At 30.1% G+C, this 16127-nt stretch overlaps 2 pseudogenes; both read left to right on the top strand.

Annotated features, from left to right (window-relative positions):
* Positions 1-10237: 10237 nt before the first annotated feature.
* Positions 10238-10771, top strand: LOC131179381 (nuclear transcription factor Y subunit B-9-like; annotated as a pseudogene).
* Positions 10772-13924: 3153 nt separating this feature from the next.
* LOC110636430 (nuclear transcription factor Y subunit B-6-like) lies at positions 13925-15381 on the top strand (annotated as a pseudogene).
* The last annotated feature ends 746 nt before the right edge of the window (positions 15382-16127 follow it).

Here is a 16127-nt window from a genome sequence, read left to right as displayed (position 1 = left end):
TCTAGACTGTGAATTATTTATGTGGTTCATGTAATAAACATGTGATTATATGGTTGACTAGTGAAATAAATATGGTGGAGATCCTAGAGTTATACAAATGCCAATTGGATAAGTAGTACTAAGGATAATAAGTCAACCTTTCGTTGAGTGTCCACTTTAAGTGGAGATTCTATTTCTTAGGCATCAAAGAAACAAAATTGTATAACTCATTCTACGGTGAAATCCGAATTTATAACTTTGGCTAATATTGGTAAAGAAGCAGAATGACTGAGAAACTTGTTATTGGATATTAAGTTGTGGCCACAACCTGTGCCATATATTTCTTTATATTATGATATTCAAAATCATGATGGCTCAAGCTTATAGTAAAATATACAATTGAAAGTATATACATATAAGCTTAAGACATGAAAATGTAAGACAATTAGTCTCTAATGGTGTTATTACCATGTTATGTTAAATCCTATAATAATCTAGCAAATCCTTTAATAAAAGGGCTCTCGAGAGTTATGATCATAAGTACATATGCTGATTATAATTTAGAATATTCCATTATATTTACTACTGATGGGAACCCTATGTTATAGTATTATTACTAAATAAAGTTTAAAGGGTAACAACAAGTCATTAGTAAATGTTGTAATTAAGTACTTAGTGTACTAAGTTAATGGAATGAGGATGAGTATTTATACTCTTAATGAAGTTTAAAATTATTACAAAGGAAACTTCACCTATATAAATATAGGAAGTGGTGCCACTCCAACAAAAGTGAGAATAACTTTTATAAATGTTCATGAAAACAGGAAGTAGCACAAGACCATATTCGTGCTAAAATTTTAGTGTCGAACTAATTGATTCGTGTGTGTAGTATTTCCGGTTCTATTTAATAGGAATCTAGGTTTAAGCTAAGGCCACCATGATTTCTTTAGAATTTTGAAATACTTACACTAAGGAAAAGTTTAAATCGAAATATACTTTTCATTATCTATGAAACAATGGGATCTAACAATATAAGTTAAGTGGGGGATTGTTATAAATAGCTTGTATGTTAGATAGTATAGAGAGAAAGAATTTCTATATTGTTAAAATATAAGGGAATGACAAGAGTGAAATATGTATAGAATTATATATATATAATTCAATATATATTATTCTATTATGACACTTGGCACGTATATGTGTGAAATAAAATAATTATCATATTGTAATTTTTTGTAAATAAATTACGAATAGATGTGTTTATTAATAAGTAGATGTGTCTGTTAATAGACAGACATGTCAATTCTATACAAACAGTCACAACTATTTGTATAGGTGTCTGTTAATAAACAGACATATCTATTCTATACAAAAGTCATAACTATTTGTATAGGTGTCTGTTAATAAACAGATATGTCTATATAAATAGTCACAACTATTTCTTTAGGTAGCTTTTAATAAACAGACATGTCTATTACACAAATAGTTGTATCTATTGGAGATAGACATGTGACGCCCCTTACCCGTCTATTGTATAGCCGAGCAAGGAGTGCCACATTCGGTGCCGGAGCACCCTATCTTGTTTTATCATATCTATTGTATACTTTTGATGTCATTTAAAACATGTAATTTATGTGTAGAAATTTTTTTTTTATATCTTATTTCTGTGGAGACCCGGACAGATCCTCTTTTGTTTTATTAGCATCTGGCGGGTTCCACTATCACGTGTTAACATATTCATAGTCATCTCACATATTTCCATATCATATTCTCTTTTATCATATCATTCACAACTATTTATGAGATCTCAAAATAAAGTGTCATCTATTGCATTCATATGGAAATTCATAGATAATAAATTATAAGTTTTCATTTCAAGTCCAAAATAAAATACATCATAAACTAATAATTACATCATGACTAGACATAATGAACCAAAATACTAGTCTACACATGGGCCCTACCAAATACAAAAGACTGGTGAGGTGACGCTGATCAGTGGCAAATATGGTCGGAACTCTGTCCGAATACTACTGTGGCGGCTGCTGATCTTCAGTACCTACGCGATGGAAAACCAACGCGCTAAGCATAACGCTTAGTGGTGCATAATTTATAATAACAATAATTAAATAATTGAATTAATATTTACAAATCATAAATTCTGGGTCTTTTACATTTTTTTTATTACACTTTGGAAACAATTAAAATTATTGGGATCTTTCCTATTTACTTATTGTATATTCAGTATTAATTAATTATTATCAATGCCCAAGAAACCTATAACAAATTATAAAAGCTGGATACACGGGAGTATACGGGTTAGACAACCATTTGTCTACCCCATATATATCTGTCAGGCACGAGGCCAGCTGTCGGGCACGAGACCCCCTGTCAGGCTTGTAAAGCCAGAAATAAAATAGGCACAATGGCCAGTAAGTAGGCATATAGCCTGTAGAACAATCATATTATACATATATTGTCAGTTCATGATTTGCTCTATAAGCAGTACTGCTATCTGTGGTCCCTAATTGGTATACCAATTTATCCAAACTAAATAAATAAGTCTAGGTATACTATGGGCAATTAAACATTTTTAATTATTTTAGTACTATTCACTGTTACTATTTTCTAGTACTGTTCATTGGTACCATTAATTTCATATTAATGGGACATTAGTCCCAATTTATATATTCATATCATTTTTAATATTTAATTATTCTTATGAGTATTTTAATTATCATATATAGCATTTTTCCCATGAACCTTTCTTTAGGTTCATGTTGATGTGTTATTTTTATCTAGGAATTTGACTAGGTTAGGATGTCTATTTAGTCACACTTCTTTCATAACAATTGTTCCTCTATGTTTAAACTTGAATTTCAGTTTTTGAATCACTAAATTTGGAGTTATAGAACTCAAGTTATGGTCAAAATACCATAACTGGTCCCTTTGCCTCTAAGCTGTCCAGAATTTACAATTTCTAGTCAATAAATTTTGACCAGTCATTTGATCATTTTATTGTCATTTTTAGACTTAGGTTCCTTCACGAGATATGTTCCTCTATGTCTTAGGGACTCCCAGGTACAATTTCATAATTTTTCAAGCTTGGTATAGTGAGTTATGGTCAATGTATTAACCTGGACTCTTAGTCCTATAAGGGCAAAAATCAACTTCAGGGCAGTATGTTTGACCCTCTTTTTAAGGTCTTTACACTTAGAATTTGGCAAAGGTGTCTAAATCAATATTGTATCCCTAAGTATCATGTTTCTAGATCATATTGGCAAATCTCAAATGGAATTTCCTAGTGGGAGTTATGGCCAAATGAACACACAGGTATCAAATGGCATTCTGGGTTCAACTTAACATTTTCTAGATTTCAATTCCTAATTTTGGCTAATATTTTCCCTAGGATGCAATGGTTTCTAGAGCTTGGTCAAAACATAAAAATTGTTGTGCTATGTCTTATAAAACTTTTGGCACTAGTTTCACTCAATTTGCAGCTTTGGAGACCAAGTTATGGCATTTTTGCCAAAACTGGTCAAGCATACCAAAGGAACAGTATTTTGGACAATTTCTGGGTTGGCAGTTTTAGTGACTCAACTTTTGCTAACAATTTGATTTGGTTAAAAGCAAAACTGGGTTAAGTGGTCTTCATGAAAAGTGTAGCCCTATGTCTAGACTTTCCATTGGTAAAATTTTAGGTCATTTGGACCAGTATAGAGAGAGTTATGACCAAATGAACACGTACTGTTCATTTGGTCATTTTCTGGGTTGGCAGTTTTAGTGACCCAAATTTTGATAACAATTTGAATTTGTTAAAGGCAAAACTGGGTTAAGTGGTCTTCATGAAAAGTGTAGCCCTATGTCTAAACTTTCCATGGGTAAAAGTTTAGGTCATTTGGACCAGTATAGAGAGAGTTATGACCAAATGAACACGTACTGTTCATTTGGTCATTTTCTGGGTTGGCAGTTTCAGTGACCCAACTTGTGCTAACAATTTGAATTTGTTAAAGGCAAAACTGGGTTAAGTGGTCTTCATGAAAAGTGTAGCCCTATGTCTAAACTTTCCATGGGTAAAATTTTAGGTCATTTGGACCAGTATAGAGAGAGTTATGACCAAATGAACACGTACTGTTCATTTGGTCATTTTCTGGGTTGGGTGCAGGGAAATCCGAATTTGGGCAGTATTTAGCTCAAGTTTTGGACAGAATTTGGGCATGGTTTCTTCATGGAAAATGGGCTATTTTGGGTCTAGTTTCACCTCCAATTGGCCTCATACCAATTGGGGTCACACAATTTTATTTATGGCCTAAAATGTACACTGCCCTCAACAAACACAACCTGCAGAAAATTAACACTTCCAAAACTCAATCTCCTCCAACTTCCTTACTTCAATTTGCATGCAATACACTTCTATAAGCAACAATCTCATTCCAATTTGTCATTTTCAACATTTTACACAAAGTCCTCAACATTTACACAAACCCTAGTTTTCAAAGTTTCAAATTTACACAATCAAATACCCAAACATTTCAACTAATTACACATTCTCATGGAACCATTTTTCATCACTTAAAAGCAATAAACTTCAAGTTCCATGGCTGCCAAAAATTCAAGGGTTCTTTCCTCTAGATTTTCTTTTTGTTTTAATGGTATTTATGCTTAGCTAAACATGCTTTTCATGTTTAATAAAGAGAAGAAGAGGAATTAGTGCACTAACCTTACTTGAGCTTCCCAAACCTCAACTTTCTTGCTTCTTATGGGTATCTATGGCTTCCTTATGGAGTGGGGAGTATTTTTTGTGAAGGGTGCTAAAGGTTTTGATGGGTAGAAGCTTGGGAAATCAAGCTTGAAAGCTTGACAACAATGGAGGAAATGAGGGAAAGAGAGAGAGAGAGAAGAAATGGAGGAAGAAGATGGGAGTGGGTGGGAGTTTGTCCTCTAGTGCCTATTTATGGCCTAAAATGTGTACTGCCCTCAACAACACAACCTGCAGAAAATAGCACTTCCAATAATTCATTTCTCCTCCAACTTCCTTGCTTCAATTTGACATTAAAGGCACTTCTAAATATCATCAACACATCTCAACAATCCCAATTGCATGGTATAATACAAAAATACCAAAGTTATGCCAAACCCTAACTCACAATTTCAACCTCATAAAATCTCAATGTAAATCAACTTCTAATACTTATAATGCATCAACCCACATCATTAAATCACTTTATATACATCATAGTCATAAAAAAAAAACATCACTCACCATGGGTACCAAAAATTCACTCCCCTCATAACTCACCTATTTCTTTTAGTTTCTTATAAATTTCACTTCATTTTAACCTTAACTCAAGGATTAATAGAGGAAGAAAGGAAGATTAGGCACTAACCTCTTGGGTAACTTGTTAAACTTCAACTTTTCTTATTCTTTTCACTATCAATGGCTTCCTTATGGAGTGGGCTAAATTTTTAATGAAGGGGTCTATGGGTTTTGGTGAGGAGAAAGCTTAGAAAATCAAGCTTTAGGGAAGACAAAAATGGAGGGAGAGAGCTCCCATGGTGGACGGCAAGGAGAGAGAGAGAAGAGGGAAGAAGAAGATGGTTGGTGGGGTTTTGTCTCTTGTGGGTATTTATATATATACATTTATGTGTACTTTATTGTTTTTAAATTTCATAAATCTATTTCCTTTCTTTTCTTTTCTTTCCTTTTTTTTTCTTTTCTTCTTCTTTCTCTTCTCATTTTTCAAATTCAAATTCATAAATTTAATTTATATTATTTATTTTATTTCCTAATTTTAATTTGACATTTATGTAAAAATTCACCTCTATGGGTGAAATGACCAAAATGCCCTTCATGGTGCATATCGGGTTATTTTTATTATTTTTGTACCAAATAAATAAATTCTCTAAATTTTATTTTATTTTCTCAAAATTTTTCCTATATTTTTTTTTAATATTTATTTCATTAATTTATGCATCCTCACTATAGTTTAAGTGTAGTTCCAGACATTTTAATTGTCCGAACAGACATTAGTCATCAGAACAGTAAAATATACGGACTACCTTTGGTGAGGACGTTACAAAAAAAGTTATTAATTTCGACTGATTGTGATATTTACATTATATAATAATTTACAAATTCCTTCAACAAATACAAAAGTGAAAAATGTGAGATGAAAATTACATTATCCTTTATTTGTAATTTTGGTCTGTTCTCTTAACAAAAATAAAAACACATTTAAGATTAAGATTTAATTTTTTTTTCTCTTATGTTATAAATAAACAATTACCTGGCTACTAATTTAAATATATGTATAATCTATAGATTTATCATGTGCCAGATTTTCATCTTTATAGAGATAGATATATGTAATGTTAGAGATATAAAAACGATAATCCCTCAACGAATGAAGCTAATGGTATACATAACCTTAAACTAAGTGAGCCTTCCTTCAATTAAGCTTTTTACTATAAATTAATAATTATTAATTTTGATGGATTGTGATATTTACATTATATATAGTTTACAAATCACTTCAACAAATACAAAAATCAAAAGTATGAGATGAAAATTATAATATTATTTATTTATAATTTTTGTTAGTTCTCTTAACAGAAAGCAAAAACATATTTAAGAGAAAAGAAATTTTTAAATTTTTTTTTATCTTTTATATTAGAAAATAGATAATTGTCTGGCTACTAATTTGAACATATGGATAATCTATATGTTTACCGTGTATCAAATTTTCATCTTTATAGATAGATAGATGTTAGAGGTACAAATATTATAATCCTTCAATGAAATTGGTGGTATATCCTAATCTGAATTGAAAGAGTCTTCTCTTAAACTTTTTACTATATCAAGAAAAACAATTATTAATTTTGACATATTGCGATGTTTCCTTTACTCTTCAACAAATACAAAACTAAAAAAATGTGAGATGAAAATTAAAATATCATTAATTTATTTATAATTTTTGTCTTTTTTTAACAAAGTAAAGAAATATAATTTTTTAAGAGAAAGGAAATTATTAAAATTTAATTTAACTTTTTTTATTTCTTGTGTTATAAAATAAAGATATTACTGATTATCTATTTAGACATTTGGATGATCTATATATGTCAAGTTTTTATCATTTAGAGATAAGTATAAGTGATGTATTAGATGTGTAAAACTATGGGTAATAAATTAAAGTTGAACTCAATTTATTGAGAAAGGATATGTTACGAAACAAACTTATGTATTCGTCCAAATCTCTTCACATTTTGTTGATTATGATTGCTTATTATTATGATATGTATATCACCACCATGCTAATTACAATGTTTGATTAATTAATTAACGCTAATACTCACTTTACTATTTTATAATAATTTATTGTATTTTAGCTCAAACATAATTTTCTTTTACCTCACAAGTCATCCTTTTAAAAGCTAAAAAGTGCATGTTAATTAGTTCCGCAGTCGAATTTATTTTGTGAAAGAGTAGTAATTATTAAAACTAATAAATTAAATTTCCTTCAAAAAAAAAAACGAATAAATTAAGTACATACAGATAATTTCATCCACCCTTACGCCTTATTAAAAGCCATTTTTCCCCATATATATATATATATATATAAAAGCTTCCCAAAATTAATTATTTATTTGCATAGTTAATTAGGAGAAAAATTATTGCTTGGTCTTGATATTCATAGAATACCATAAATAAATATTTTATTATTTTCAAAAGGAATTTTATAATAGAAATAACTGGAAACTGATTTTTTTTAATTTTTTAAAGAGATTTTTTTTTTCAATTTTTTAAAGAGATTTTTTTTTCAATATAATTGATTTTGATAAGAACTTAAATTCGAAATCTCATAGTTCATTAGTTAGACTTAATATTACTAAGTTAAAACTTATTATTTTTTCTTTTAAAAATCATTTTGTGAGATTGATTGATGAAAAATAAATAATATTTTTTTAATTATGAAAACAATTGCATATACTCATCAATAATCAGAACTTTAGAAAATTCAAAATCATATTATTTTCAAAACAAATTATAACCATCCCCGTTGCACAACCAAGTTCATAATTATATATTCTCTATCTAAATCATCAAGACGTAGCTAGAATAATATGTATTGAGAAAGAAGAGAACGTAGAATGAAAAAAAAAAATTAATTAGCTAATTTCTATCATATATAGCCATGTGTCATATCTCATCACCTTTAATTAATATATATATATATATAAAATGAAGAATAAAAAAAAAAACTAGCTATGGTCGGTTTCCAACTTTTAGGAATGAGATAAAATAAGTGTAAAATAATTAATTAGCTAATTTCTATTATATATAGACACATATTACCCATCTCGCCTCTGATAAGCGAGTTGTGATAGATTTTCAATATTTAAGAATGAAATAGGATAAAGTCTATTTTATTCGATTGTATGCATATAAAAAATAAAGATGAATAGAGAGAGCTGCAGTAAATTTTCTATTATTAAGAGTAAAATATGATACAATGAAATTAATTTATTTTATTTAGTTTTCGAATTTACATATTTATTATATATAAAAAGTCAATATTACAAATATCAGTTTCTTATTTTTTTATTTTATTATAAATTATATACTTTTAATTAAAATATAAAAGTAAATTTAACACAATTAAAAAAATAATTAATTAATTAATTAACATTATGAAGTGAGAGTGCAAAGCGCATATATATTTTTTAATCAAAGCATATAATTTATTTATCTTTCAATATTGTAAAGTAAAAACAACTTTAATCGATAAAAAAAATTGAGAAAAAAAAGTCACTTGATTTGACTTAATACAAAATGCCAAAAAAACTCAAAATTACTATACTAATATTATAAATAATTTCATTATTTTAAAAATCGCGGCTATGAGAGTTCCTGGTGTTGGTAGGGGAATGGACTCTATTTGTTGGGGTTTTACTCAGAATGGGCAGTTTTCTGTTAAGAGTGCTTATTCTGCCCTTGCTAGTTCCAGCTGGGTAGATAGTAATAGCAAATGGAAGAGGGTTTGGAATTGACCAGGTCCAAAAAGCGGATTCTCACTTTTTTGTGGCTTCTTCTCCACCATAGATTGCTTACGAATGTGAAAAGATGAAGAAGACACTTGACTGAGGATGTGTCTTGTCCATGATGTTTACTGTATCCTGAGTCTTTGATACATTTGATGCGGGATTGTGTGGTTGCAAAAAATATGTGGTTGGATTTGGTTCCTGTTGCCAGAAGAGATTTTTTTTTTGTTACATTTAATTTGGATATTTAGGTAGACAGTAATTTGTGTAACGCTCAGGATCATGTGAAGGCCATTAGCTGGAATATTATTTTTGTTATTGCATTTTGGTTCCACTGGAAATGGAGAAATGCCCTGGATTTTTATGATTCTTTTGTGAGACCTGCTGTGTGTGGTTCTGTGCTTTTGGCTTATGCAAAAGATATTTTGAATTCTGGGGACATTCTGGGCAGCCAAGTGGTGTCTTTCCATAGTCGTAGGACTGTTTGGGTTACCTGGAGTCCTCCTATGGCGGATTGGTCTAAAATCAACACTGATGGTTCTTTTCTTGCTGCCTTCTCTGCTGCTTCTGCAGGTGGGTTGATTCGTTCGCATACAGGAAATTGGATTGGAGGTTTTTCTGCTAATCTTGGCACCTGTTCAATTAATATGGCGGAGGCTTGGGGGGTTCTTCTTGGTTTACAACTTGCGTGGAATAAAGGATTGAGAAAGGTGGCGCTGGAAACTGATAGTTCTTTTGTAATTTCTTGTCTTGATAAGGATGAGGTTGCTGCTAATTATTGTTCTAGTCTGTTCTTTGCTATTAAAGAATTGCTTCACAGAGACTGGGAAGTTTATATTCATCATATTTTCGTGAAAGTAATGGCAGTGCGGATTGGCTTGCTCACTTGGGTCACTCGCTGAGGTTGGGCTATCACTACTTTGATGATCCTCCTCTGGGTCTTGCTAACTTGCTGCTGCATGATATCAGTGGGGTGGCTTACTTGAGGACTTGCCCCTTGTAACCTGGTTTCTTTGCCCTTTCTTTCAAAATATTATAAATCATTAATTTACGGCTTATCCAAGAATGATGAATATACATATAAGGCAATAATAGAAAATAATTTAACTTTCAAGAGACGAAATATATGGAATAGCTCAAAGAGAGGATTTGAATCAGTAATTAATATATAAGTAATTATAGTTACTAAAATCAGTTAAAAAAATTGTATGTCCAAGACCAGTACATGCTAATAGCCTATGTGATTCGCATCATCCATTGCATTCTTCCAGCTCATGCTGAAATCTCTGATGATGCTAAAGAAACCATCCAAGAATGCGTCTCTGAGTACATAAGCTTCGTCACTGGAGAGGCCAATGATTGTTGCCAGCGCGAGCAGCGCAAGACTATCACTGTTGAGGACGTTCTCTGGGCTATAGGAAAGCTGGATATTTGATGACTATGTTGAGCCTCTCACTGTGTTCCTCAACCGCTATTGTGAGGCGGAGAATGAGCGTAGCTCTGTACGCGATGCCATCCTTAGGCGCAGTAACGTTGGAGCTGTGGATTATGGAAATATTGGGATGCTTTCTTCTGTTCCAAGTTTCCCCATGAGGCCTCCTCCACCAGGGATTTTTCATATGCAAATATGGGGGGATACTACAGGGATGTGTCTGATTCAGATGCTAGCCTTGGCGGTGGCTCTTCTCAGTTTGACAACATGCATTATATCTGGCTAAACAAGAAAGTGATAGGACTAAAAGGAATAAATTAATTAATTAAGAAATTATTAAAATTTCATTTATCTTTTTTTATTTACTTTGTTGTAGATACATTAATGACTATTTATTTGATCACATGCTTAATCTACAAATAAATTTATCAAATGTCAACTTTTTATTATTTAAAGATAAATATAAGTGATGTTAGAGGTATAAAACTGTAGGTTACTATAATAAATTAAAGTTAAAGGATATGTTACCAAACAAACTTATGGACTTACTCAATTAACCGGTTGCCATAACTTCAATATATGGATAATCTATAAATTCACCATAGTTTAAATTTTCATCTTTTAAAGATAGATATATATGATGTTAGAGGTATTAAAATTATACTCCTTCAATAAGGTTGGTGATATATCCTAATCTTGAATTGAGAGAGCCTTTGCTCACTTAAATTTATTACTATTAAAAAAATAATTATTAATTTTAACGAATTGTTATATTTACATTGTTTATTAATTTACAAATTGCTTCAACAAATATAAAAGTAAAAAATATGTGATGAAAAATTATAATATCATATGTATAATTTTGTCTGTTCTCTTTACAGAAGGTAAAAACATATTTAAGATAAAAAAAATTATTAAATTTGTAATTTTCTTTATCTACTATGTGATAAAATAAACACTTAACTTACTACTAATTTGAATATATGAGTAATTTATAGATTCATCACATGTCAATTGTTCTGTACTCGAATTTGTCATCTCATAATTTTAGAGTTAACTTTAATATCATTAAATTAAAACTCTTTAATTTTTTTTAAGGAAATCTTTTATGAAATTGATTAGTGACAAACAAACGGAGTATTTATTATTATTATGAAAACAATTGCATATAATCAGAACTTTTGAAAATTCGAAATCATATCATTTCCAAAACAAATTATAACCAACACCGTTGCACAACCAAGTTCAAAATCATACATTCTCCATCCAAATCATTAAGAGCTAGCTAGAAGAATATGTATGGAGAAAGAAGAGAACCTAGAGTGCAAAACAATCACTCCCTCCGTCCATTTTTATATGTCCTTTAAAATTTTTATAAGAAGATTAAGAAAATAATTAAATCACCTAAATATAACAAATACTCCTTAATTTGATTAAAATACTCTTTTATCTCACCTAATTAAAAGACAAAGGGGAGGTGTTAAAATAGATTTTAAGAAATTATACAAATACTTATTGTTCCGTAGAAATAAAGATAAAATTGAAAAAAAAAATTAATACACTTTGATATTTTTAAAATAATTAAATAATTATAAATAAAATAACTTTTGAAAAATGACAGATAAAAGTGGAGAAAATAAATAATTAACTAATTTGTATTTTATATGGGCATATATTATTATTATTATTATTATTATCATGAAAGACAAATGGAGAAAGCTATGGTAGGTTCCCGACTATTAGGGATGAGATAGGATGAGTGCAAAACAATTAATAAGCTAATTTCTATTCTATATAGGCAAATGTCACGCTTCACCCCCTGATATATGTATATATGATTTTTTGTGAAGAATGAAAGACAAATGGAGAGAGCTGCGGTAGATTTCCGATTATTAGAGATAAGATAGGATAAAATGAAAATATCTATCTTGTTCGATTGTGCGTGTGTATAATAATAAATGAAAAATGGAGTGAGCTATATTAGGTTTCCGATTATTAGGAATGAGATAGAATAAGTGCATAGTATTAATTAGTTAGCTAATTTCTATTCTATATAGACATATGTCGCGGCCCGCTCCTGATATATGTATGTGTGAAGAATGAAAGACAAATGAAGCGAGTTGCGGTGAGTTTCCGATTATTATGGATGAGATGGGATAAAATGAAACTAATATGTCTTGTTGAATTGTTGATTTTATGTATTTATTTTGTATGGAAAGTCAATTGTACAAATAACAGTTTACTAATCTTTGATTTTATTATAAAAAATATTTTTTAAATTAAAAATAAAATAAATTTAATAGAATTAAAAATAAAATCACTCTTTTTTTTTAAATATACTTACTTCTATTTTCACATGAATTAATAAAATATAGTTAATATAGTTAAAGTAAGAAATTTTATTTAGTCTTTTCTTAATATATCCTTCACTCTCATTACCCCATTTTAAAATTAAATAACTAATGCTACTAAATTATTCTTGAAACTAATAGATTTTACTTTTTAGATGTATATTAATTAGAAACATATTAATTAGTTAATAAATAAATTATTATTAAAAATAATAACCTATAATTTGAAATAAATAAAAAGAAAAGAATATTATTTTTTGGAACGAATAAAATATTAATTAATTAATAAACATTATAAGGTGATAGTATAAAGAAGAAATGTATTTTCTAATCAAAATATATAATTTATTTATCTTTCAATAATGCAAGTAAAAACAATTTTAATTGTAAAAAATTTGATAAAAAAATCACTTGATTTTACCTAATACAAAATGTCAAAAAAAAAAAGACACTCAAAATTACTATTTTACTATACTAATATTAAAATAATAAAAATATATATTCAAGAGAAGAAATATGTGGAATAGCACCTTGGAAACTCTCCATAATTAGTTACATGTAATTAATTTAAGAGCGTTAGCCACCATAATTAATTAAAAAAAAATTATTTAAATTTGATTTATTAAATTTAAAATATAAAATATAAAATTTATATATTTAATAAAATATAAAAAAAAATCCATTAATTATGACCATGTAATCAAAGCCAGTTAGTTTTTTTCAAATGCTAAAAACTTGACGTTGATTGACCGACCACCTGTTTCTCGCAGTAAAAGCAAACCCTGGTAGCCAATCAGATTTCACCGGCTACACTGCGTTCCTCCTTATAAACGTCGGTTTGCTAAGTATAGTTTCATCACTGGAGGGTCTACAAAAAACCGCACGCTCGGAGCGGTCTATTGTGATAAATTATTAAGTATATTGAATATATGTGCATTTTCAGTTATAAAATAATAAATTTCATTTTTATAATTTTATAATATAATACTTTTATATGGATATTTAATACATTATTTTTTTAATGCATCAAATATATTCTATAATTTGCGATTATCTACTGCCCATTGAAGAGACCAATTTATGTATAAAACAGTATAGTTTTTGATATATAGGGAAAAAATCTATGGAAAGTGGAGGCAGGCTCCATCGCTATCGCAAGCAAGCAAAACAGCCAGTAGCCAGCTCTAGCATCGGCTCTGGTGAGGTTTGGAGTAATGGCTTATGAGTTTTTCTTTTATTTTCATTAATTTTTGCTTGATTAACGCTCATTTCCCTTTGGTTTCTTCATGATTTGGGGGTACCCTTATATGTTCTTCTGGTGTTCTTGCTTGATATCTTTGAAAGAGAAAGGAAATTATTTATTTACATGCATGTATCTAGCCAAGATCAGTGGTGATAGACTACATGCAAATTCCCTTAATGACGTGGCAGGCATGCATGCATGCAATGGCTGCTGACTCACTCAGCCACTCCGTCAATGGAGTCTCTCCTCTTTTTGTAACCAAAAAAAAAAAAAAAAGGTTGTAAAAGTAATGAATGAGCTCTTGTATTATCTTTGAAATCAATATTTTTATTTTTATTTTTTTAATTTAATTTCAAAATTCATTTTCTGGTATACAGATTCTTTCTGATCATTTTCCTTTGATCTCAAATGAAGGAAAATTTTCTAGTTTTCTTCGTCATGCTAATGGATTTCTTTAGGATGTAGAATAAAACGTGGGAAAGCGTAAAAAACTACGAAAAGGTATTGACTTTGACCCTGACCCACTGAACATGAACTTGGCCCTACTCTTGGGTTAGGTGTGTACCCTACGTACATTCTGCTTCCGGTCGATGTATGTGGGACCTATTTGAGGCACATGACCATGCAAGTTTTTGAGGTGGCATTTATTCCTTTTTTTTTTTTTAAAAAAAGAAAATTAGCTTTTGGTCAGCTGCTTTGTTTTTGTTGTCGATCTTCTGCTGAGGTGGCATTAATAACGGACAAAAGAGATAAACTGCAAACCTGATTCCTTTTTAACAATTCACGATACCTTTTGATTCCAGGTCCAGGCATGGATTTAGAGCACTCAAACACCAATCCTCCGAGCCTCCCCAACACTCTCAGCCGTTGCAAGCCCAACGAAGGCAGTCATCAACTGCGGCAGAAGCCAACGAGCTCCACTAATCGCTGCAATGCACGGTCCGCGAACAAGACCAATACATGCCAATTGCTAATGTGATTCGTATCATGCATCGCATTCTCCCAGCTCATGCTAAAATCTCTGATGATGCTAAGAAAACCGTTCAAGAATGCGTCTCTGAGTACATAAGCTTCATAACTGGAGAGGCCAATGATCGTTGCCAACGCGAGCAGCGCAAGACTATCAAAGCCATCCTGAGATGGAGAGTGAAAGTAGCTCTATACGCGATACCATCCCGAAGCGCAGTAACGTTGGAGTTGTGGATTATAGAAATATCGGGATGCCTGCTTTTGCTCCAAGTTTCCCCATGGGGCCTCCTCCACCGGGGATTTTTGATGGTGCAACGAAGGGTGGATCCTATAGGGACGTTTCTGTTGAGGCAGTGTGTGTAGAATAGACTTTGAGGCGTGATGAATCATTATCTTTAAGGTATTAATTGCTCCCACTACTAGCCTGAAATCTGCAGACAGCAACTCCTGAAGATTTCCCTTAGAGGTACTTTTTATACAAACTGAATTTAGAGAGACTAGAAGAAAAGAAGATGTAGAAGTAGTATATATCTAGATTAAAAAAACTCATTCATATTTATAAAGAATGAAAAGTTATAGCGCCTTTTCTAGGTAGACACATCTATAACATATCTGTTTATTAACAGACACATATACAAATAGTTATGATTATTTATATAGAATAGATATGTCTGTTTATTAACAGAAACCTATACAAACAGTTGTGACTGTTTGTATATAATTGACATGTCTGTTTATTAATAGACATGTCTGTTTATTAATAGACATATCTACTTGTTAATAAATATATCTATTCGTAATTTATTTACAGAAATTACAATAAGATAATTATTTTATTTCACACATATATATGCCAAGTGCCATAATAGAATAATATATATTTATTTATATATATATATAATTCTATATACATTTCACTCTTGTTATTCATTTACTTTCTTATATTTTAACAATATAGAAATTCTTTCTCTTTATATAATCTAACATACAAACTATTTATAACAATCTCTCACTTAGCTTGTATTGTTAGATTCCATTGTTTCATGCATAATAAAAAAATCTTTCGATTTAAACTTTTCCTTAGTGTAAGTATTTCAAAGTTCTAAAGAAATCA

Source organism: Hevea brasiliensis, chromosome 4, assembly GCF_030052815.1.
Source record: "Hevea brasiliensis isolate MT/VB/25A 57/8 chromosome 4, ASM3005281v1, whole genome shotgun sequence".
Lineage (NCBI taxonomy): Eukaryota > Viridiplantae > Streptophyta > Magnoliopsida > Malpighiales > Euphorbiaceae > Hevea > Hevea brasiliensis.
This window is presented reverse-complemented; position numbering and strand designations above follow the sequence as displayed.